Genomic DNA, 26,780 nt, shown 5'->3' with positions numbered 1-26,780 from the left:
TTGTTGATGGTCAAGAGAACATAGATTCAGATGAGTATATGTGAACCACTGAAATCCTTGACGATTATACTGAATATGAAGTTAAAGTTGACACCATCAAAAGTGATGTTGAAGAAACGCCTGTGACTGAAAATGAAATAGACATTTTAGGAAAGAATTGAAATTTTGAAAATAAGAAAACTGATGAAAAGTCAAAAGAGGAGTTTGCTCGTTGTCTGAGAGTAGCGTTCATGTTAGAATCAGACAGCGGATATGAAATAAATGCTAGTTCAGACGAAGAAAATGTAGAGCTAGAGGACAGGGAACAAAGTATAATGGAAGATGAATCTGGAAAGCAAAATGAAGTCTTATCCAAACATTACCTGGCAGTAAATACTGATCCAAAAAAGAAAAGCCACAAGACGATACGATACTGGGGCAAGATAAGAAGCCCCCAGACATATGTGATTAACCAGTAAACAACATATCGTGGAGAGGTATATGTGTGAACCAGGTAGATTGTGTCGAACTTGCTGCACCACAATCATAAGGCATGGGGCAGGTTTATTGCAGATTTCGAAATTGTAATGAATACTCTCCACTTTACACTCTAGGAAATTCTATTTAATCATAAGAGTAAATGTGTTATTGAAGAAACCTTACAATTTCCACCCCGTGTAGAACTAGATCTGAGGGAGACAAAAGTCTTAGTAAGAAAAAGAATGAAACAAAAAGCGGAAGCCAGATCTAAAGACCGATAAGGGCCTTAAAGAGACTAAATTCAATATTGGGAATTTTGTTCTCATAAAAACTCACGAAAAATCTAGTGAAATAAACCAAGAAATTTCTAAGTTCATATATATTTATAGTAGTCCCTTTCATGTGCAGGGAATCCGCACACTAACGCTATTATCTCCTTTACCCTAAGTCAAAGAAGCCATTAGGTGTTCGTAACATTGTAAATTTAAAATCTTTCATCCACAGAAATGAGTAACAAGGGGGAACATTAAAAAGTGTACATGGAACTAATCAAATAGTATTGTACTCTGTATGTTCTTGTTCATGATGTCGTGTTGTCAAGTGTTGCTATGTTGGAAAAAACTTTTCTGTTATGATACTACTGATACATGTCTCCAAGTTTCAGATTCTGTGTAATATAACTGGATATACAAATTGCATGTAACTCCAGGTTATGACGTACATAAGGACTGCACTAATTCAATACCTGCAGCATAATCAGGAGGACTGCCAAATATGTCAATAGGCAGACAAGTGTTGAAATTGAAAATAAAGGTGGACTGCCTAGAATATTGAAGGAGCAGGGATGAAAAGTTTATATAGTGTTGTGAGTGCTACGTTTTTCATAATGAACTGCATGAATATTTAAAGCAGACAAAACAAAGATTCTTAATGATCATACAGTAAAAAATAGGTATGGACTAACCATGTGACAGAAGAGCATTAAAAACATTAACCCATCTTAGCATCCAAATGAAAATATTATGTAATGTGAGCTGTGTATGTCAGCAATATGTAAATTCCTATATATGTTTTTCACAACATGGACACATGTATAGAGTAGTATATAATTTCTGAATATAACAAAAGTTTATGTTTTAGTACTTGCAACAAGTTTTATATAAATAGTTATGTGAAGTGTTTCTTGTGTAATGTATTTGGAAATTTTTTTGGTCGCCCAACACTGTTTTGAAGTGTTATTGATGTTTCATTGATGTATCCCTGTCAGGAAATCTCAATGAAACATGCGGCATGTTTAACACTTATATCAATTTGGAGTAGGTTTATTTTATGTAACTGGGTATTTGCAATTTATGAAGTGTGTATTCTGTGTTGTTTAAACTCATTGATGTATGTCAAGAAAATTAGAGTTTTGTAATGTATATACGAAAAAAACAAAAGAATATTTTGAAATTTTAAGTTGTTATAAATATGTTTATAAAAATTATGTTTGTAAAAGCTGGTTCATGCTTAGGGCACTTGTATTTGCTACATGTAAACTTCACTTAACTCCTCCCGAACAGGCTGTGAAGGCCCAACGGTACCGACCGGCCGGTCGCCGTGTCATTCTCAGCCCACAGGCGTCACTGGATGCTGATGTGGAGGGGCATGTGGTCAGCACACCGCTCTCCCGGCCGCATGTCAGTTTCCGCGAGCGGAGCCGCTACCTCTCAATCAAGTAGCTCTTCAGTTTGCCTCACAAGGGCTGAGTGCACCCCACTTGCCAACAGCGCTCGGCAGACCGGATGGTCACCCATCCAAGTGCTAGCCCAGCCCGACAGCGTTTAACTTCGCTGATCTGACGGGAACCGGTGTTACCACTGCGGCAAGGCCGTTGGCGTAACATGTAAACGCTCCCTCCGCAACGACAGTAGCCTGCCGCGATGTAAAAAGTGGGTTTGGCGGTCGAACTGAGCGGCTCCTTTCCGCGAACGACACGCAGTATGTGGCAAGCCTTAGCACGGTACACTTTGACGGTGCTAAGAGAGCCAATTAGAAGCTGCATTAGAAGGTATTTGTCTCGGATGTGGATTTGGCTATTATTTGATATTCACGGCTCTAATATGTTGAAAATCTGACGCCAAGAAGAGTATTTATAGAGCATTCGCACATGAAGAGTCGCAAGTACAGTTAGCCACCATTGCACCTGCCACCAATCTTCGCCACTGCTTCACGAACTTCACACATTCAATAAAGTAATATACACTATGTGATCAAAAGTACCGGAACCCCCAAAAAATACGTTTTTCATATCAGGGGCATTGTGCTGCCACCTGCTGCCAGGTACTCCATATCAGTGACCTCAGTAGTCATTAGATATTGTGAGAGAGCAGAATAGGGGTACAAGACACTCACGGACTTCGAACGTTGTCACGTGATTGGGTGTCACTTGTGTCATACCTCTGTACGAGAGATTTCCACACTCCTAAACATCCCGTGGTCCACTGTTTCCGATGTGGTAGTGAAGTGGAAACGTGAAGGGACATCTACAGCACAAAAGCGTACAGGCCGACCTCGTCTGTTAACTGACAGAGACTGCCAACAGTTGAAGAGGGTCGTTATGCGTAACAGGCAGTCATCTATCCGGACCATCCCACAGGAGCTCCAGGCTGCATCAGAATCCACTGCAAGTCCTTTGACAGTTAGGCGGAAGGTGAGAAAACTTGGATTTCATGGTCGAGTGGCTGCTCATAAGCCACACATCATGCTGGTAAATGCCAAACGATGCCTCGCTGGGTGTAAAGAGCGTAAACATTGGACGATTGGACAGTAGAAAAACGTTGTGTGAAGTGACAAATCAGGGTACCCAATGTGGCGATCCGATGGCAGGGTGTGGGTATGGCGAATTCCCGTCATCTGCCAGCGTGTGTAGTGCCAACAGTAAGATTCGGAGGCTCTGGTGTTATGGTGTGGTCGTGTTTTTCATGGAGGGGTCTTGAAACTCTCGTTGTTTTGTTTGGCACTATCATAGTACCGGCCTACATTGATGTTTTAAGCACTTTATTGCTTCCCACTGTTGAACAGCAATTCAGGGATGGCGATGATCGAGCACCTGTTCATAATGCACGGCCTGTGGCGGAGTGGTTACACGACAAGAGCATCGCTATAATGAACTGGCCTGCACAGTCTTGACCTGAATCCTATAGAACACCCAAAGGATGTTTTGGAACGTCGACTTCGTGCCAGGCGTCACCGACCGACATCGATACCTCTCCTCCGTGCAGCACTCTGTGAAGTATGGGCACCTGATTGAACGTATGCCTGCAAGAGTGGAAGCCGTCATCAAGGCTAAGGGTGGGCCAACACCATATTGTATTCCAGTATTATGATAGAGGGCGCCACGAACTTTAAATTTTCAACCAGGTGTCTGGATACTTTTACTCACTTAGTGCATATGGGTATGGACCAGTTAATTAGTGTGTTGTTTCAATAACAATCACATAAAACATAAATTCGTGTCCGGAACCATGATTTCAATCCTGATCACGAACCTATGCAGGGTCCTCACCTAAGTGCTACTAAAACCGAGTATCCTGATTTAAATGAACAATTCTTGTATTCATGTGTTTAAAAGTTATTTTTTGTTTAAAGTAAAAGGAGTAGTAAAAGTTAAAGTAAGAGTAACATTTGGATACTATGAACTACTCCAAGTTAAACTGTTAAGGTACGAAGTTTAAGTACAAAAATTCAAATATCAAGCTAAAACCACAAAAGTGAAGTTGGATAGGTATCCTTAGTTTATTACAAAACATAGTTTTATAAGATTACAGTACAAGATTGTGTACATATTATTGCAAAGAATACCTGCTTCAAGGTAATTAAAGTTCAAGTAGTTATAAATCTTTAATGAATAGATTTATGGTAGTATTGTTAGAACAAAAATTATGCACATTTTTAAGGAAGGTGTTTGTTTGGCACCCATCATGGAAGGCTTCTTTTTTTGAAGTTAATTAAGCCCAATGTTGTATTTTATTGCCTTGTAAAGTAATTTAAGTGAATCATTAGCTTTTAGAGTTAGTTATTCCTCTCCTCCCCCTCCCCACTCTTCCGTCCCCCACTCCCCACCTCTCCTTCCCCCCAACCTATTCTATTGGCAGGAATTTCGAATTTTGGCAGGAATTTCGAATTTTGGTGGGAATTTCGAATTTTCGTGGGAATTTCTTTGTCCCAGGGCTGTGCTGACGTCCCACCTCATCCTCCACCCGGGAATTGGCGGGAAATTAAAATTGATGGTTCCCTTTCTGGTACTCGAACCCTGGTACTCCTGGTCAGAAAGCCCAGTTGCATCCATCCATCCTCCCCCCCCCCCCCCCCCCCAACGCAATTAAATCACCAGAGGCGCTTGGAATTGACGGGAAATTAAAAATGGCTGTGTCCTTTCTGGGACTCGAACCCTTATTCTACTCGATGGAAGGCCCAAGTGCTGCACCCAACATATGGAAACTGACCAGATGCGGGAGAGGAAGGTTAGGTTAGTGTACTTTATTTATTTTGGTCGGGAAAGACCGTACCTAATTATGTAATTAATCACAAAGATCGGTCCTAATTACACAATTATATGCATAGCGCTACACAAGGACTGCATAAAAGCGCAATACAGCTCAAAAACTGACGATACCACACAACTTCTGTTGTCGTATGTAAAATGATGTGTATTTCTTTTTTAAGGCCGTGGCTGTCCCTCGGTAGGAATATCAGTCATCTATCACGGTTCTGAGGATGCCGGCGTCACGCTTTGTACTGAAGGCACTGCGGGAGGGGCCTTCGGTTTCAAAAACAACCGACTTTTGAAATAGCCATCTGGAGCGTCCTCCGGATGGGTTGGGTTATACTACTTAACTTCCCTTTTGTGTTGTCTAGGAATGTCACCTGAAAGCATGCAGCTTATCGTGAGTGGCGCAAAGCGGTCGCCAAACACAGCCGCTCTCTCTCTAGGGAGCCGGTGCGTGGGGGCTCTGTCGCTATATTTTGGACGAACAGCTTGGACTTGAGGCGCCCGCCCTTTTATCTCCTATTGTTTACTTGACCATACATGCTATTGTGCAGATGTAATGCCTCGTGTAGGGACTTCACCATTGAAGCTTCCGTGGCCTTCAGCCCCCTCACAGCAGGCAGCAGCTTGCCTATCCAATGCCTCCTTACCAGCTGCGGGCCTTTTGACATGAAAGGCGCCGCAACACATGAGCTAAAGCTTGGCCGCATGTCTGGCGGTCTCTACTGGTGACCACGTGTGTGCCTCCATCTCAGGGGGAGGGGGGAGGGGGGCAGACAGCAGTGGAATCTGTATACAATTCTGCTGTCAAGACGCACTTTGTTGGTCATTACCGATTTCGAAGGTCAGCGTCTTCCGCCACAGCTCTGTCCTAAGGAAAATATTTTTCGAACACTGCAGCTGGCACGGGGTGTGTCAGACTTTCCATCTGTCTCAGACTGAACAAAGAATGCTTTTCTAAACCTCCATCCAATTTTCGATCCGCTTGCCGACAAACACAGGATGGGCGTGTCAGACTAGCCATCTGTCCCATAGTGAACAAAGAGTGTTTTTCTAAGGCTAGCAGCTGCACCCAATATTCCATCCACTTGCAGGATGTTTGTCTCAGAACTTTCTTTCCTCCCCCTCAGATATGTTACCTTCCTCAAACATGCACCATGCCTCTTTGAAGGAAGAAAATGCAAGTTATGACTTGCTGGAATGGCACTCTGAAATCCTATTGGTCCTCTACAAAATAGAGGGTGGAGCCTGAAGCTATATAAAGCCCAACCCCCACCACAATCATCATCAGTCTTTGACAGTCCATGAAACGCTCAGCCAACAGTGATGTAGCGGTAGTGATGGTGGGAAACCGCCAAACTTTGGTCAATTGCCATGTAAGTTGTAACGGAACTGAAATGATGGTGGGCTGACAGTAATTTGGAGCCCGCGCGTCGGAAACGGGCGCGCTGGTGTGAGACTGCCAGGGAGTGCACCCTGATGCCATCTATTGGCGAAACTGGGAATTAGCGCTACCTGTCAGACAATGCACTAACCTCTCGGAGTCAAATGTATTCTTTTTCTTGGTAATTATAAGCTATTACTGTATGATTTAATGTTATAAAGCGCTAGTAGTAAATTATTATGACTGGTATGAACTCCAGGGTAATAAATATAAATATTCTTAAATACTAAATGATTTCGGTGAAAAGGTGGTAGGGGAACGCCCCCACTCTTGGTGATACGAGCGTAGCTAGAGGTAGCTGGAGACACAGGGACTGAACAATGGAATGGCCTGGGGAGTGTTGACGTGATCGGACGTGCGTAACTGTGCCCACGCAAAAGTGATTGTGCAACAGCGAAGAGGCGAATATCGTCGCCGTTTGTGGAGTAGAACGCGACGAATGGTTGTCGAAGCCGTCTCTATGCCACTGGGGCTGATTGTAAGAGTTCCTGCGCCCAGATTTTATGGCGGACGTGCAGTAGCTTATACGAGTGCTACAGCTCGTAGTTCCAGCCGCCATCAAGGGCATGAGGCGTGAAGAGCTGCGTTAGCCACATGCATCTCACCACCAGCACCGACACGTCTACAAAAGGCAAGACTGCTTGCAATTGTTAAGTCGAACTTTGTATACATGTAAAAGGAGAATATCAGTTTTCTTTTATGCAAGTGCAGAGGACAGAATATAGTAATGAGTAAAATTACGACGCATGTTGTTCATTGTAAAGTGTAGTAACCTCAAATATAGTGTAGTGAAATCAGACTGAGGCCACCATCGCCTCTTTCATTTACAATTCTTTTGGTTGTAGAATACTTTAGCGTATAAGAATGTTGAAAAGAGCAATGGTCACACCAGAATGAGTCGCCTATTTATAGTTACTTAAATTTTTCTGAGTAACCTTTCAAGTAAAGTCACTTAACTAATTCTATATCAATTGTCCAAAGAGTAATATCCAAAATCATTAAATAAGTTGAAGGGTAGAAGTTTGTTAACCTAAGTTGCTTAAATTGTCTTGGTGGTAATTACCAAGCCAACTCACAGAAATTGAGAGAGTATTTGCTTTGTAGAATCACCTAGAATGATCAGAAATAGTAATATTCAGAATTAAGTTTAAATTCAACTCAAGCCGTTTCACTTTGAAACGAGCCAAAACTAGTTAAACTAGAAGTTTCATTAGAATACTGCAACATATTTTAGTGAACATTTACCTTTCACATAGAACAAAAGAAACAAAACTATTTATTCTTTTGCTCCTTCAGAGCTGGCGACCGTAGTTATAAGTATTTTCAGGAGGATTCGACGGTAAGTCTGCTGCTCTCGTCGTGCTGATAGGATTATCCAATGCTGCTAGCAGTGGTGATTGGATACATAAGCTCACTACCAAGTTAAGTGGGTCAGGTAGGCAGTGTTACCGTGTGAACTGTAGGGCACTGTAGGCCGTGGATCGAACCCGTTCAATCATCACAGCTCTTTGGGAAATAGTCCGGTTAGGAGTGTACTAATCATTAGGTAAATACTGGCGAGTAATGGTCAAAAATGTATACGCAAGTGAATTTAGCAAGGTTCATGTAGCACCTAGTTAATGTGGTGCAATGGCGAGGGTAGGAGTGGAGTAAAAGTGAGCTGAGCTTGTGGCAGCTGTGCTGTATTCAAAGATTAATAACGTGAATCCACTACTACCTCTTACCATTAGGACTGAGCTATTTACGGTTAAAATACGTAGCCGTAAGCGCAAAGGCGTGACAGCTACAAGTCCGTATCGGCTTTATACATACGGAAGTAGGAAGCGGGTCATTCTGTCAGTGGAGGGGGTTAAAACAACCGAGTCAGTTGGAACATACCCCATTTACTGATGGAAAGATTCGGCGGTTCGGTCGCAAAGTGTTTATAAAAAAATTATGAGTTTAAATTGTGATAGTTATGATATTTCGTAGCAAACTATTCAAAATTTTTGAGATTGTGATACATTTTCGTAACAAGTGGATATAAAAGTTCTTTTTTCTTACTATTACAGCATTCACTCCCGAAATGCTGTTGGAATTAGAACGCCAGCTGGAGGTTGAAAGTCTCATGTGCCAGCATCATGTAAGTACATCTCAAAATTCTGTGTGTGGTTGTTATACATTCAGAAAGCGTCTCTTAAAGTGTTCAAATCGTAGCAATTGCTTATAACATTTCTACTGTTGTTCTAGCATTAGAGCAGCAGCAACTGGAAACTGAAAGTCCTCATCAAGTGGAAGAGCTTGTGCTAGCATCATGTAAGTACATCTCAAAATTCTGTGAGGTTATTTTACATGTTCACAAAACAGCTCTTCATGTTTTCAGATCCAAACAAGAGTTTATAAAACTTTTGATCTCGTTATTGCAGCGTTAGAGCAGCAACTGATGGATATTCAGCTGCTGTGCTGGAGTCTGAAATGCAACAAGAAAGTAAGTACAGTTGTAATATATTGCCGTTAAACTTTTTTTATCATATACAGTTGTGTGAGGTATATATAAATTCATTGTTGTGGATGTTTCTACTACTCAAGAGAAAGTGGGATTCCTGTAGGGGTATGTGTCGAGAATGATGACCTGGAGTCATCACTTTCATCTGGTATGAACTTTTTACTTATTTATTCAATTTTTTCGTAGTTATAATTAATATCTCGATGCGTCAAATTCAGTACAAATTTTTTGTTATTGTTTCTAATAATCAGTATCTTGTTGTAGGCGACTTCCACGAAATGGATCTATGGCTCCACAACAACAACAATTCTGGCGGGGGAACGTGCGATGGTGGCTGCTGAAAGACAGTGCGATCCCTCCCTTCTGGAGCAGGGAATGGACATATTTGACTGGCTGAGAGAACTACCAGAAAGATCGACTAGACTGCTCAGTCCTGGGACCCAGAATGTAAAAGGTGATTATAATGTGACATCATCGTTTAAGCATATAATTATTATTTGGGAATGGTGATTTACTTAATTGTCATTGATCGTTTACAGCATATATTTTAAAAAATCTTCAGCATTGTGCTTAATTTTTCCAGTAATTCGTATGTCACAGAGGTGGCACCAACACTGCCATGACAGGATATGGCTGTGGCACATGGAACTACAGTGGTGGTTGTGGCGGCAGGTGTCAAACACACACCCGAGCAGCGTGCACCGCCGTGCCTTCAGAAGAAACTAAGTTCATTAAATTCAAGAATGCTCACCACGAGGAACGATGTTCGTTTGTTGTATACACAGACTTCGAATGTCTCCTTGCCCCTATTATGCGCTGTGAAGGGAACCCCTTAGTCTCACATACTACCTTCATGCAAAAACACGTACCATGTGCAGTGGCGTACCAAATTACATGTTCATATGATTCAAGTCTTCAATCGTTATGAATCTTATGTCGGGGATAATCCTGCGGTTTGGTTGCTCACTGAGCTAGAAAAACGCTCATGGGATGTTGATAGGCTTTACAGCACCAACAACCCCATAAACAAATCAGAGGAGGTTAAAAAACTATACAATGATGTGGTTAACTGTCATATTTGTGGGCCGCCGTTAGATAGAAAAGCTTAAACTCTGCGTAGAGATCATTGTCATCTTACTGGGAAGGTCTGTGGAGCAGCTCACAATGCATGCAATTTGAAGTATCAGCTAGAATGACACATACCCATTTTCTTCCAAAATTTAAGTGGGTACGACGCTCACTTTCTAGTTGATCAATTGGCGTTGAGAAGTATATTTCATTCTCCAAACGAATTACGCCAAAAATTACGCTCCGCTTCCTTGACATGCTACGTTTTATGCAGGCGCCATTCCAGAAATTTGTTGAAACTCTACCTTGGGAGGATATGGATATAACCCAATCTGCCTACCCCAACGAGGAAAAGTCTCAGTTTGTAACTAGGAAAGGAGTTTTCCCTTATGAGTATCTGGATAGTATTGCGAAACTCGACGAAACCAGGGTACCCATCATTTCGGCATTTACCAGTATTCTCACAGGCGATGCCATAACTAGTGCAGATTATGAGCATGCTGTGAATGTCTGGCGGGAATTCAACATTCCAAATTTGGGTGAATACGCAAGACTATACAGGACACTGACGTGCACTTGCTTGCAGATGTTTCTGAAAAGTTCCGGACTGTATGTATGGCCACGTACTCTCTGGAAGCTGCCTTTTATTACATGGCACCTGCATTGTCCTGGGACGCAATGCTCAAGAAAACGGGGTGCAGCATCGAACTTTTGACTGATGCTGATATGCTTCTTTTCTTTGAGTGTGGGATCCGTGGAGGACTTTGCCAGTGTGTCCATAGACACGCCAAGGCAAATAAAGCATGTATTGGAGCAAGGTTTAACGCATCTCTCGATTCAAGTTATATTCTATATTTGGATGCGATTAACTTATATGGGCACGCCATGATGCAGCCACTGCCGGTTGGTGGGTTTCAATGGGTGCCCAAAAACGAATTAGAGGGATTAGGTGGAAAAATCAGTCTGGCAGCTGATTCTGATGTAGGGTATGTGGTGGAGGCAGACCTCATATACCCTGTTAGTTTGCATGAAATGACAAGCAACTTTCCGTTATGTCCAGAGCAACAAGTTCTGCGAGGAAGCACTATCCTTAAACTGATGACCACTGTTGGACACAAGCTGAGGAATGTAATTCATTGTCGTAATCTCAAGTAGTGTCTCATCTTAGGGATGGAGCTAGGTAGAATCACCCTGGCTATTTCCTTCAATCAGTCCCCCTGGTTGAAGGAGTATATTGAATTAAATACTGAAAAGAGCGCTGTCGCGATTAGTGATTTCGAAAAAGACTTTTACAAATTAATGAATAATTCCATTTTCGGTAAAACCATGAAGATATTAAGAGATTAATGCGATATTTTGATTAGGAGCAAATGCGATGGGCGTTGGGGCGTAAGAAACTGCATCACCAGACCAAATTTTAAGCGGATCACTATTTTCTATGAGAACTTCCTTTCTGTGGAGATACTGAAGCTTTCAGTAGAGTTTACGAAACCAATCTATTTGTGTATGTGTCTACTGGACACCTCCAAACTCCACATGTACCGATTCCACTATCAGTTTGCTAAGACTCATTTTGTGGATCCAAAGTTACTTTATATGGATACAGATGGCTTCATCTACTGGGCGAAGAATTGTGATTCATATGAAGTAATTAGGTGTCATGGTAATGAATTCGACACATCGGGATATGCAGCTGATAATCCTTATGGTATTTTTCTTCGGGACAAGAAGGTTATTGGCTTAATGAAAGATGAGGCGGGTGGATTGGCGATTTTAGATTTTGTGGGTCTAAGATCCAAAATATATGCATATTGTACAATAGATGGAGTCGCCCAGAGGTGGGCTAAGGGTGTGCAACATGCAGCCTCACATGTCCTCAGGGTTGAAGACTACATGCAGTGCCTGTATGGTGTAGTTTGCGGTGCTCTGCCACAACCTCCGCATTTTGGACAGCAAACTAGTATTCAATCACGAAGTCAGGAGGTGTACACTGTGCTTCAGTCTAAAGTCGGATTGTCACCTCATGACGATAAAAGAGCCATTTGTGATGACAGGATCGGAACCCTCCTGTACTCACACTATTTACTTGAAGCACGAGAGGGGGTGGGGGACTCCGATGGTGTGAATGAGAGAGTGAGTGAGTGAGTGAGTGACTGGCTGAGTTACAGCTTGTACCTAATAGTATGGCTCTTTTATCATAGTTTAAATATTGTATGTGTGATGTATGGAGTGCCTGAATATGGCTCTTTTATCACAGTTTAAATATTATATGTGTGATGTATGGAGTGCCTGAATGTGTGAGTGCTTATGTACATCTGTTTGCACACTTGTGAGTGCGTTTGAGTGTGGATGTCTGTGTAAATATGTATGGCTGTGTGTGAATCTGCATATATATTCTAAATAAGTACTATAATATCTAGACAGGACTATATAAGCAGTATGGGCAGAGAAAAAAGTTATAAAAAAATTAAAAATGTACAGTATATATAAGATTTAAAAAATTGAACCAAAATCATGAAGAAAAGTTTAAATATTGTAAATGAAGGAAAAAAATAATTTACCGTATTATTTTTTGCTTTTGAACTTCATGTGTTTGTATGAGTGGATCAGTGCATGATTAGATTTTAAGTTTCACATACCGTTTGCTATCCAAGCAATACTAGTTTTAAGTGTGAGTGCCACCCAGTTCATATTAGTGCATCTGTTCGGGAAGCACATTTTAGGACCATGCGCTTCATTGTATTATTAGATTATTTCAGATGCTTGAGGTGGAAAATTTTTAGAGCCATCCAGTTGAAAGTATAAACTAAGTCTTCTGTTTGGGCTGCACGGGATTAGCTGAGCGGTCTGAGGCGCTGGAGTCATGGACTGTGCGGCAGGTCCCGGCTGAGGTTCGAGTCCTCCCTCGGGCATGGGTGTGTGTGTTTGTCCTTAGGATAATTTAGGTTAAGTAGTGTGTAAGTTTAGGGACTGATGACCTTAGCAGTTAAGTCCCATAAGATTTCACACACATTTGAACATGTTTTTCTTCCGTTTGGGGGGAATTTCCCTAATAATAGTATTAGTGTAAGAGAAAGCACACCTCTACAATAACTGTAGCTAGTACTACAATGTAAAGCACAAAATTTTTTTTCAATCATTACTTTTATTTTCAAAAATTATGAACTTCAAAACGTTGAGGTTCGCCGATGACATTGTAATTCTGTCAGAGACAGCAAAGGACTTGGAAGAGCAGTTGAACGGAATGGACAGTGTCTTGAAAGGAGGATATAAGATGAACATCAACAAAAGCAAAACGAGGATAATGGAATGTAGTCGAATTAACTCGGGTGATGCTGGGGGAATTAGATTAGAAAATGAGACACTTAAAGTAGTAATGGAGTTTTGCTATTTGGGTAGCAAAATAACTGATAAAGGTCGAAGTAGAGAGGATATAAAATGTAGACTGGCAATGGCAAGGAAAGCGTTTCTGAAGAAGAGAAATTTGTTAACATCGAGTATAGATTTAAGTGTCAGGAAGTCGTTTCTGAAAGTATCTGTATGGAGTGTAGCCATGTATGGAAGTTAAACATGGACGATAAATAGTTTGGACAAGAAGAGAATAGAAGCTTTCGAAATGTGGTGCTACAGAAGAATGCTGAAGATTAGATGGGTAGATCACATAACTAATGAGGAGGTATTGAATAGAATTGAGGAGAAGAGGAGTTTGTGGCACAACTTGACAAGAAGAAGGGACCAGTTGGTAGGACATGTTCTGAGGCATCAAGGGATCACAAATTTAGCATTGGAGGGCAGTGTGGAGGGTAAAAATCGTAGAGGGAGACCAAGAGATGAATACACTAAGCAGATTCAGAAGGATGTGGGTTGCAGTAAGTACTGGGAGATGAAGAAGCTTGCACAGGATAGAGTAGCATGGAGAGCTGCATCAAAGCAGTCTCAGGACTGAAGACAACAACAACAACAACAACAACAAATAAAAAAATTCAAACAGATACGAGAACTGTGAATTTAAAAGCAGTATTACTTCGTGTACTGTAAAAACAACAAGATTTATGGATGTAAAGCTGTATTACTACTTTGAGTATTTATGTCTGAATGAAAAATTGTTATGTGTTACCATACGCCTTTGTTGTTATTTCACAAATCCCTACCCTTACAAAAGAATATAAGGGCTGTGCAAGATGCACAAGTTATTAGTTTAAAGCATGAGGGAGGTGACGTTTAAGATGAAGGAAAACGACATATATGTAATGATTGCATGGGATTTCGCCAATAGTGCTGCACGTATAGGTTTTTGGGAACAGGCTGCGCGTGATCGTGTCCGCTTCCAACGACATACAGCAAACATGGCTGAAATTATATCTCCTGTGCTTGAACAGAGCCACAGACATAGGATCTAGGCAAAGCTACGTGCTATCTAAGTAGGAGCTAGGTAGAAAGAAAAACACAGAATGTGAGGTAAAAAATTCATTCATTTTCATTAATCCTACTTAAAAGTAATTTTATATTTTCCTAAGCACGCACAACACTATTTTCACACTTCTTCTTCTTCTTGAGCTTATGGGTAGCAGGGCACCCATAGAATTCCAGGCCTTGAATAGATGCAATCTTGAAGATTCGCTGCATCCATGCGGTCTTTTCCCCGCCTTTGATGTAGATGATGGTCTCAGGATGATCGAATATTCGAAATGACGTCATCATTTCTTTATAAGGTATACCAGGGTCGTCTCAGTGGAGTGCATGGAAGAAATTTGTTAGCCACTTTGCACTCCGTGTTGTAGCACAGGCCTCGGTGATGCAATGCGTGCAGAGAATGTCTCTATTATACCAACATCTCCTGAGTATGCTATGATTGCAACATCTTTAAATACGAATTGTCTACACTCATTATCATAGAAACCTTCAATGCAAATTGTCATTGTGAAATGATCTGGGCATATCACAGTACTTGGTCATTTATACAGCATGGTGCAGAACACCCGTAAGTGGGCAATAATTAATCAGACGGTCATGTGGAACTAGAGCATACACTCCAGTGTGTTCTGGGAAATTTGATGAAGATTCAAATTCGGTTTGCACATCTATCGGTCCTGATTTAATTATCTCATTCTGCTTAGAATAGTCTATCACTATGATTGGTACCAGCTCCTTGAATTTCAGTGGACTGAGTAGGCATCCTCCCTCTTCAACACCTTCATAGTAAGAAGAATGGAATCTTGCATACATGTCATATGCTATACTGTATACATTCCAATCCCACTGTAGCAGTAAATTGTCATGCGGATAGAATTCGGAATTCAAGTAGACTCTGGCATTAGTTAAATTACAGTTGTCAAATACGGTGGAATCATTTGCTAAATTCCCTCATCTATTGGTCTGTAGTGCAAGTATGATGAATCTTGGTATTGCCAGCTGCACTGATGTTTTAATAGCCCATGTTTGTCTCTTCGCTGTTGCCGCACATCACTGTGGCAGACGACGAGCATTTGAAGCTTTTAAAAGTTCTGAGCTCCAGTACATATCTGCCATTAACTCTCCGCTCATGGGAGGCTTTTGAGTACCCAGTGCTTTCGTTTTCCAAACAATTTTATTGATGATGATCTTATTCTTCTCTTGAGCTCCTTGAATGTATGAGTTACTATCTGTTGTGCTCCGTACCAGAATAAGCTACTGTTTAGCATTCATAATAATTCGCTGCATGTTCTCAAATTACCCCATAAGCATTTTTAGTGGTACGCATGCAGTAAATCAGTGGTACTCTTCTGCTGTTCTACCCACAGGCTCGTCTATGAACCATCCCGCATTTTCTAGGCCATTCAAATCTGAGGGTGATGATGAGACATAAGTTTTAAGGGTTGATGCTATGCTGACACTACGTGTACGATCAATCTCTACCCCATTAAGTTCATAACGTATTTCCTGGAACAGAAATTCCAAAGCATTACGTGTAAGCCTTGATTCCACTGTATGACTACCGTCCTTTTTCTTAAAGGATCCATCCAAATATATGAAACTCTTGCATGGAAGAGTTATAGCCTCTTGATGCTGGATGACAATCCTAATTTCATGGTTCTTGTTAAATGTCGTTGAAGCATGAGGTTCATGCGAGAAGTATTCCTGGTGTATCATTCGCTCATCATAATCCAGTGGGTGAGATATATTGAGCGACGTCATTGGGAGGTTTCACGCCTACTGATTTAAGAAATATGTAGTTCACACGTGTTATCCTCTTGCGGTTCTGCTGCGAAGTGCTACGCTGTGCGCTGGTTTTATACCTCACGCCCATCTAATCATAGATGTAGTCATACAATGATATCCTCACCATGAAAGTCAACAAGTTGGTTATTTTGATCCACAATACGCAGCTCCAGATAGTCCAATGTACGAACTGTCACTGGAAGGTATATAGCGGTGGTAGGCGTCTCAACAATCTTATACCCTGTTCCAACTGATGGGAAGAATCCGTAAATTGAATGAACCAGTCTATCGTTGTGATAGGAGTTCGTTGCAATGTTACACTTAACACCGATTGTACTGACAGGGGGAATATCCACTGTCTGATCAGATTTGCAACATTTATTGGAATCCGTCTTCAAAACTTGTCCCTTTGTGAAACCCAGTAGTGGGCCTATTGAAACTTTGTGCTTAAAGTCAGTCGAAGCATTCACGGTCCTTATTTCAGATTTAAGCGTACTGATGTTTGCACGGAACTCAATCCCTTTTCCACACTGTTTTAATACTTCGTTTAAATAATCAACATCGTATGCACCAGGTTCAGTTTCTACGATTTCTTCTTTGCCATTAATTTCAAGATGCAGTTTATTGTTAGCCTCTGTAATATTTTGGATGGTGTTGTATGTCTCCAGTCCAATCAGCGCGATGCTCCAATCTCCAATGCTTAAATCAATTGGAGGGAAGTAATTAGCACATAGTACAGACGATCATTCTTTTAATGTCAGAGTGTACGACATTGCACCTAAACATCGAACAGTGAATGGGTGCTTAATAGCCGGCCTTATATATCATTCCTCAAAGTCAGAAGGAATATGATGCATAGATGACCACACAGGAATGTATTAAAGTCTTGGTAGCGTCGAAAATTGTAGAACACATGTCTTCTGCCTGTGAAGTATCGTTGGAATACTTCTGGGGCTTGAAGGTCGCCGAATGGGTCGAAATTGTAGATGCTACGAGTATTTGTATTTCTTTTTTTTAACGTATGCTACCCAGTGAGCTCCAGGTCCTCCCGCTACATCCAGATTCACAATTCCGCATTCTCCTGATTACCATGTAGTCTTCGGTAATGTATTCCGCATAAACACACCTCAGAATCTCGGAATGTTGAATTTCTTCGCAACAAACGCAAGCGGATCTGTATATGTGAACACCCTGTCTAGTAGAACTGCTAGGGGGCTTTTTTTGTTTTTTTGTTTATGAAGAGACCTAGTCCTTTCTTGTATGGTTTCAAGTATAGCCCTTTTCTGACGGCTGCTGCCTCCATCATGCGGTTATGTCTTCGTGCCTCCTGCAGTTGCTTCTGAGAGTTTTGTCCATTCTTGACTGTCCTGGCAATTGCCGCAGCACCTCCAGCCAGTGAACACACCGCTAAGAAATCGGCGAAGGCAGGAGTAGGGAATAATTCCACCCGACATCTTGGGTATTGGTAGAACCCTGGGTGGTTTAATCGATCTTTTTTTCCCACTCCTTTCTGCTTCAGGGGGCTTTTAGCTACATACAACGCTGTCCGCTGCCAGGATACAATTTTTTATGCACCCTTTGGTTTTCATCTTCTTCCTTAGCGCCCTACGTGCAGCGCTCATAGCTTGGCTGAAAGTCTTCAAACCCAGACCCAACTTAACTTTAGTATGCATAGTTTTTTCAACTGCAAATGCTACAATGCATTGACCTATACCAATATCCTTTCTCACACGTATTGCCTTAGCTTTATCAGCTAAAATTCTTTCGGAGGTGTGACAATCTTTGCTGCGTAAGCGATGTCGTGTTCCATACACACTTCGTCGAGTAGATTAGTTTCCTAATCATCGCGTGCTAATCGTTCTTGAAGTTTTGTTCCAGGTCCACAATAGTTATATCCAGGAAAGTGTAATTCGACTGGTACTTTGCAGAGAATACCGCCTCCTCCTCTAATGCGTCTTCCATCACGCGTATTATGCTACTGAGGTGCGTGTGGTCTGCGCTCCCTATTATATAACAAATCGTCAAATCGTCAGCGTCGAGCCAGCTGTTTTGTGATGCGAGAAAACCAAGCCATTTAACCAACACTCTATTCCCTCTATGCCGTATGACCCTCTCTACGAGATACACACCTAGTTCCGAGCTCTTCTGTAACTCTTGTGTGTAAAAGCATCTTACAATTTCGGTACTACTGCTGTGCTTTAAGAGGTACGTGCTAGGATTCGTTCACTGCACTTTGGAAACTGTGAATATTTCGGTTGACCAGTTTGGCATGTATGATTTCTCAAACGTTGTCTTGCGTTTTGAAATACGAACTAAATCACCTACATTAAATTGCTGTTTGTTCGGATCTACCATTTCAGTACGATTGTAAAGAAGTTTATAATCAAGAAAATCGATAGATCTCATTTTTATTGTGCGATGTTTGGTTCGATTATACTGTGCAATTATTTGCGGGAGGATATCGATCCATCTGTGTGAGCCACGAAGACTGAATTGCATCCCCATCTGGGTTTTCACTGTTGTGTTCAGACGTTCCACGATACTCGCATTCAGATGGGTGAACGTCGAGTAGTGATGAATTCCATACCGCTCCATCACAGCCTTGAAATATTTATTGTAAAACTTGCCGCCGTTATCTGTCTGAAGATTGTCTGGACTTTGATTCGAGCCCGTCTGCAGCAATCCTTCAAAAACATGAGCGACTTCTTTCCCTGTTTTCGCTTTCACAGGTAATGTCCAGGTATATTTATAATAAGTATCAATGACCATTAAAATATAATTGAATCCGTTATTCACACGTGAATATTCTCTCTTGTCGACAAGATCCGCCTGCCAAGGGTCGTACAAACCTTTAATCATAACATATCTTCGAGTGTATGTTTTGCGTGCAGGTTTGTGCAGTACTCGAACTACAGTCTCCATACTTATTCGATAGCACCTTTCTCTTTAAGCTTAGAAATTACTGAAACAACTTCATTCGAACGAGCTGCATTACCAGTGGCAGCTGATGCCATGAGCAATCGTAGCCAGTCTCTTGGCTCATTGGGGTCGTAGTAATATACATATTGCGAGAGTAGATTGCTCACTCTTTAATGAGACGAATGTGCTGAATGTCAATACCATCACCACTGCTATTTTGTTCACCACCCTAAATAGGTCTTAGAATGGATTTGTATTTCACATTGCTTTGACTTTTTACATTTTTATGCAGATCAGCTAAAACCAATATTTCACGATACATTTCCAGATCTTTAGGCGAGTAATGTACATTTTTTTGTGGGTCTTAGGAAAATAAGGTTCAGTAGACCGGGTGTTCTTTGAAATTGTTTATCGCCGATCTGTATGATTTCTTCATTTAAATTTATAGGCTGTGTGCCCAACGTGTATGGTTTTTCACCACTATAACCTAATGTTTTGTCTATCCTAGCGTCGCTGTGACGGTTAATGAAATCGTAACAGAGTCATCGTCATCGTTGCGGAATATCGCTGAAAGTTCATCAAGAGATTCAGTAACTGGTTTAAAGGTTTCTCGCTGTGTCTGCTCCCGCTTCAAATTAGAGATGGGCAAAACTGTTCTTTTCAGAGATCGGATCAGAACTGTTCACTCCCTGAAATGAACTAACTCTTTTTCATGACTCACCACTCATTCACAATAGAAAATAAATGGAAGGCACATTGCCCTTTAAACTTGGTTTATTCCAGTACTATACCTGTATTTTGATCTTATTTGATCCTATTTTGAAGTAACACAGATAATGAGTAAGAATTTTGTATTGTTTATTAAGATTTCCACGATATGACAAAGTTTTTGATTATTGATTTATTTTACACTATCGTGGTTTTTGCTTTGTAGCCATTATCATGGTCAAAGGTGAAATAGTCATACAATACCTGACATGTCTGAATAATTGTAATATTGTGACAACAATCATTCAGACACGTCAGATATGTAATAAATATTTCACCTTTGCACGTGATAATGGCTACAAAGCTAAAACAGCATGCTGATAACGACACTTTTGCGTGCCCCGCAAAACAAACCTCTACATCTAAATAGTGATAGTGTGAAATGTAGTAATAATGAAACTTAATCAAATTGTTGCATTTTCATTCATAAAGTACAGTATGACTGCAGTCCGCAATGAAGGAAAAAATCACTGAAAGGTTTGTATTACATCCTGAGTCACTTTGAGATAGAAAATTTATACATTTCATCTGGTGGAAAAAATAAAAATATTACAATAAAATTCTATTTTTATCAGGTAGGGAAATTTTGAAAATAAGACTGATTCATATTATGTAAATAAACTTTAATTGCATAAAAAGTAACATACAAAAACTGTAATATATCTTAGTATGCATAGTCGACACACACAATGGGTATATGTTATAGGAAAAACTAATCAGTGTTCTGGTTTATAAATAAAATTTGTTCAGTTTTACTCAAAGTGAGTCTGTTCCTTCTGTGGTTGCATATTTGTCCTTGCTTTTGAGAAGATACGCTCACACGGAACTGATGTAGCCTTCCGAAGACGCCTAAAATCGCAAAATCCGTACTGCAATAAGAAAAAAATATATAAATTTGACTGTAAGACCAAAGTGCTGCATATAGCCTTACGCAGAATAAAACAAGGAAAATGTTGGTGTATCACATTTTGTGATGCATTTATGGGTTCACTCGTAATTAAAGCATAAATTCGAGTGTCCATAATAAAAAATCCTATAGTAAGAGGAGTCGTCAGGAACCTAATCTTATCAGTTTAAACAAATAAAAATAAAATATAAACAAATGATATATACATAACATAATTATGTAATATACATACCGGTATTATTACGAAGAACAATATCCAGTAGAGACGAATTCCGATGCAGAGGCGCTGAGTCAAGCAGGTCGAGCCGCAAGCTGTATTACTGCGTGGGCTAAGACTGCAGAGACCAGAGTGACACCAGAGTTGCTTTGCTCAACGCTCTGGCTAGAGTCTAGAACAGTGGGGTGAGCGTTGAGAGGGCGAGTTCCGAAGGTGGGGGGAGCGGTGAACGGTCACCCGTCACCCGCTCCGAGACGAATCGTCCGTTCTTTTGTGAGCAGGTTGTTGCAAGTAGTTCTTATGTTCTCCGCTAGGAGGCTCTGTCCTGTTGCTCGCATCAACGTGCGACTGAAACGATCGCCGACGGAGTGCGATGCTAATTAAGGTGCGCCAGACACTGCACGCGGCAGAGGAAGCACAGAGACGGCACGGCATATGTGAAACACGAAATCCAATGGGGCACTGCACAATGCAGGCAGCCAAGGCAGAAGCAGGGCAGAGGCCGGCGCTGGCTGTGTTGTGTGGCATGCATTGTACTCTGACCAGCAGAGGCCCCGCTGATCTGCTCCGACTCTCTCTCTCTCTCTCTCTCTCTCTCTCTCTCTCTCTCTCTCTCTGCTGTGGGAAACGTTTGGAGCTGCCGTTCTTTTTTTCTGAATCACTGATTGTTCACTCCTTTGAAAGATTCAACTCTATGAATCAGTTCAGGAGCAGATCCCCCATCTCTACTTCAAATGCCCTAACTACAGTAACCGTAACTTCTCGCGAACGGCCTTCCGTTCCTCGATGACTTTATGGTTAGTCGACAGCTCTATGTATACAAATCGGACTTCTGTGCTGCATGGGGTTTTATATATCCGCTCTTCTTCTTCTTATGCTCCTCCCCCTTCTCGGTAACAGCTATTTTCCCTTCAGTTAAGTAGCCTATTTTCTTTTCAGTTGCGTTAACCCATTCGTACAATGTCCCGTTGTCAATGACAGATATTCCCTCATCATTTAAACCGTTTACTTTCTTCTTGATTGCATTAACTCGATCATTCAGTGTATTGTTCAGTCTCTAGTTCCTTGCGTACACCTCCAACTTTATGTTCGAGAGTTTGAATTTTCGCATCCACGTACAAGCGAATGTTTTGTCTATGTACACCCATCCTATCAAATTGAGCTCCCAGCACGCGTGCAAATTTATCCATGGTGACGCGTAAGCTGATGTACCCACCTCTCTGCATGGCTACATATTTATAGGAACTCCTGGAAGTTCCGTCTGTACCTGCCATCATTCAGGTTTCTTGTTTTGTCAACGAGAAACCCATACTACACTCCTGGAAATGGAAAAAAGAACACATTGACACCGGTGTGTCAGACCCACCATACTTGCTCCGGACACTGTGAGAGGGGTGTACAAGCAATGATCACACGCACGGCACAGCGGACACACCAGGAACCGCGGTGTTGGCTGTCGAATGATGCTAGCTGTGCAGTTGACGGACTTTGAGCGAGGTCGTATAGTGGCCATGCGGGAGGCCGGGTGGACGTACCGCCGAATTGCTCAACACGTGGGGCGTGAGGTCTCCACAGTACATCGATGTTGTCGCCAGTGGTTGGCGGAAGGTGCACGTGCCCGTCGACCTGGGACCGGACCGCAGCGATGCACGGATGCACGCCAAGACCGTAGGATCCTACGCAGTGCCGTAGGGGACCGCACCGCCACTTCCCAGCAAATTAGGGACACTGTTGCTCCTGGGGTATCGGCGAGGACCATTCGCAACCGTCTCCATGAAGCTGGGCTACGGTCCCGCGCACCGTTAGTCCATCTTCCGCTCACGCCCCAACATCATGCAGCCCGCCTCCAGTGGTGTCGCGACAGGCGTGAATGGAGGGACGAATGGAGACGTGTCGTCTTCAGCGATGAGAGTCGCTTCTGCCTTGGTGCCAATGATGGTCGTATGCGTGTTTGGCGCCGTGCAGGTGAGCGCCACAATCAGGACTGCATACGACCGAGGCACACAGGGCCAACACCCAGCATCATGGTGTGGGGAGCGATCTCCTACACTGGCCGTACACCACTGGTGATCGTCGAGGGGACACTGAATAGTGCACATGACATCCAAACCGTCATCGAACCCATCGTTCTACCATTCCTAGACCGGCAAGGGAACTTGCTGTTCCAACAGGACAATGCACGTCCGCATGTATCCCGTACCACCCAACGTGCTCTAGAAGGTGTAAGTCAACTACCCTGGCCAGCAAGATCTCCGGATCTGTCCCCCATTGAGCATGTTTGGGACTGGATGAAGCGTCGTCTCACGCGGTCTGCACGTCCAGCACGAACGCTGGTCCAACTGAGGCGCCAGGTGGAAATGGCATGGCAAGCCGTTCCACAGGACTACATCCAGCATCTCTACGATCGTCTCCATGGGAGAATAGCAGCCTGCATTGCTGCGAAAGGTGGATATACACTGTACTAGTGCCGACATTGTGCATGCTCTGTTGCCTGTGTCTATGTGCCTGTGGTTCTGTCAGTGTGATCATGTGATGTATCTGACCCCAGGAATGTGTCAATAAAGTTTCCCCTTCCTGGGACAATGAATTCACGGTGTTCTTATTTCAATTTCCAGGAGCGTATGATTGATTCCATCAACCTGCACATATCTTTACGAAACCTTCGAACAAAATGTCAGTTCCCACATGAGCCCGGTAAATGAGTTTTAAATTCAGATTGACCTGTTTGAATGCTGTAATTAGGTTTGTATTATCCCTCACTAGCTGTTTTGGGATTCTGGAATATGTCTGACTCAGATAAAATACATCAACAGCCATATGGCGACCGAAACAAAAATATCGCCTAGTTTGATCTTCGTTTTCCACAGCAACATCTTCAAATATGAACACTGCGTTTGGTTTTACTTTTTCTGGTGGAGGGATATCGCTGCTCTCACTGAATGTCGTGTATGTCACACCATCTACACCCTGTAGAATCTCCTGTAATAGTTGGTATTTGAGCTGAAACAGAGTTTTTTAAAATACACATACATGCTCAAAGCGGACACCATCCGGATGTGCTAGCAGCGACATGAGACCATTTGTCTTGCCGCAGTTGGATGGACCTACAATTATTGTACGTATGTTGTTGGGAAGGAGTGCACCATTCTTCTTCTTCCGGTCTTCTTGCGCACCGTCACAACTCCAGTCGCTTACAACATAGTCTTAATACTTCACCCACCCTGCCACAATACCTACTGCATCAGGCACTGGCGTGCAATGGGTTTTTATAGAAAATAATGAACACTATGCTCTTTTCCTGACATTGACCATTTCAGGTACTTGCATGCAACGGGCTTTTGCGGAGACTTTAGTTAAATGACATAATTTTCTGCTGTTGCATGTTTCCTGTGAAAATACTGGGCAATAGCTTTAGTACTTGCAGTACTTACAGAATATAGAAAATAAAGCCTTCTTGTAAGCACAGAATCCAGCATGTATTTCTCTCAAACTTATTGGCAACACATTAGTTTTCGTCGGCAGCATACTGACCCACTGTTCGAAGTCATCTACATGCACACGTGCATCTGAGGAAACACATGACATCATCTGAAGGCGGGGTGATTAATTGATCAATTTAATTAATTTTTCATATCAATTTGATATCAAAAGTGTCCTACAAACGCCCTTATACTACTACTCACCACCAATTGACTCCTCTTGCAATGCTGCAGCCATATCTTCGACAGACTCAGGATCAGCTGCTTTTCTCCCTCTGCCACATTGCACTTCAAAAGAATCAGTCTTTTCGAAGTTCGTAACCTTTTTCTCCAGACCCTCGGACCAATGCCTTTTTTCATACTCTTGAGTGTCCGGAACTTCCGTAGGGCTACTAACACACACTCACTATACTTGTGAAAGAGCGTTACCAGTAGCGTATGAACTTTCATGGAGACAGTAAAATTGGGCGTCCCTGGCGCAAACTGAGGAACAGACCTGTGCCGTACATCTGTTGGTATGCATATGCTGACGCTTACAGCGACACCTATTGGTCAGATTTCGTTTAACGTTTTTTCGATCCATGACGTTTCCCCGGCGTCATTAATATGTTGTTCAAATTTAACGTTATTCTGAGCAGTGGCTCTCTTTCTACAGCGTTTAAAACTGGTATTCTAATTATGGAACCCTGTACATCTTTATTATCCAATTTTTTTTCCACAGTTGCAGTTTTCTTCTGAGGACTGGAATTTTTTATGACAGTTGTGGAAAGTTGGTCTCATTACCTACAATGGATACATTCAATGAACTGAGTTCTTCAAGGATTTCACAAAGATACATACAGTTTCAAAACAAACTCACTGCCTCAAACGGCTCGGAAATCAAATGTTTTCCTTGAGAAAGGTAAGAGGAAAATTTATTCCTGTGTTCACAACCTTTTCAAGACACTTCCACGTGAAATCTCTCGAGAGTTGCTGTAATACATTAGGAAAATAAATGCAGTCCCCATATCAGTTGTTGAAGCCATTTCGACTTAAGTGGCCGACTTTTAATGGAGTTTAGCACTTCGATCACTGATCGAAAAACTTCATGAAGGACACGGCTTATGCTTTTTGATACCATTGCTTCTCGGTGAATGAAGCAGTGCGTCCAAAAAGCGTGAGGAGCCTCTTTACATATCAGAGCTTGCAATCTGACCTAAGAACTACCACACATCGACCTTCACCTGTACACATAACTATACAATTTTCCAAATGAATGTTGGCTTTTCCATAAGAGCGAAGTATTTCAAAGAAGTCTCTTGAATTTGTTCCAAGAATTATTCTCCTACACAAAAGATGGTCTTCATGAAATTTGTTGTCATGTGTAAATCACACGTAACAAATTAGATGTCCACCATTGTGGTTACCTGTAGCTTCGTCCAACTGAAAAGCGAGATCATCATTAACCTTCAGTTTTTCAACCAACTGACCATTAATGTCATCAGCCATGTCGAGTATTCGGCAACTAGTAGTGCTGTCTGACAGAGGCTCTATTGCCAGTTGCTTGGCGCCTGACTCGCCTGTGATAACAGATACCTTATCCAGCAGGTAGTGAAATAAAGTCTTTCGTTATGGTCTGAGGTTTCTTCTACATCTACATCCACATCTACTTCCTGCAAACCACCGTGAGCTGTATGGCACAGGGTACGTCTCATTGTACCAGTTATTAGAGTTTCTTCCGTTCCATTCACATATGGAGCGTGGGAAGAATTATTGTTTAAATGCCTCTGTGCGTGCAGTAGTTATTCTAATCGGTAGAAGTAATAAGGTAAAACCGAAACCACTCTGTATTACCCCACGACTTAGTTACATATAATTTATATGTGTGACATAAGAAGTATATGATTTTAACGGTACACTACTTGTTTGTACACATTTTAATAACTGCAATTTAATAATTACACATGGAGTTTGCAATTGTTTGGAACAATTTTTAGATTATTTTGGCACTAATAATTTGAATAATTATCCTTATTGAAGAGGTTACTTTCAGGAAATTAAGACATTGCTTAACAGCCATCTGGGAAAAGTGTCAGTCAAGTATCAAGTAGCTCAGTTGTTGAAACTTGCATATACTAGAACAGCAATAATACAAAATGACCATTCTGGGTTTAAGGAGACAGGTATTTTCCGGCCTAAAGCAAATGCATCTGGCGAAGAGAAATTTGCACCATCAGATACAACACAAAGAATAATGTCAGACACCCAGAACATAACAGAGTCAATTACTGCTTCTTCCCCACATCCTGGTCCGTCAACTGATGTG

The 26,780-nt window shown here is 41.8% G+C and overlaps 1 pseudogene; it reads right to left on the bottom strand.

The window, feature by feature from the left end:
- Positions 1 to 2,219: 2,219 nt before the first annotated feature.
- Positions 2,220 to 2,337, bottom strand: LOC124608113 (annotated as a pseudogene).
- Positions 2,338 to 26,780: the final 24,443 nt, after the last annotated feature.

The sequence above is a fragment of the Schistocerca americana genome, chromosome 3, assembly GCF_021461395.2.
Source record: "Schistocerca americana isolate TAMUIC-IGC-003095 chromosome 3, iqSchAmer2.1, whole genome shotgun sequence".
In the NCBI taxonomy this organism is placed as follows: Eukaryota; Metazoa; Arthropoda; class Insecta; order Orthoptera; family Acrididae; genus Schistocerca; species Schistocerca americana.
This window is presented reverse-complemented; position numbering and strand designations above follow the sequence as displayed.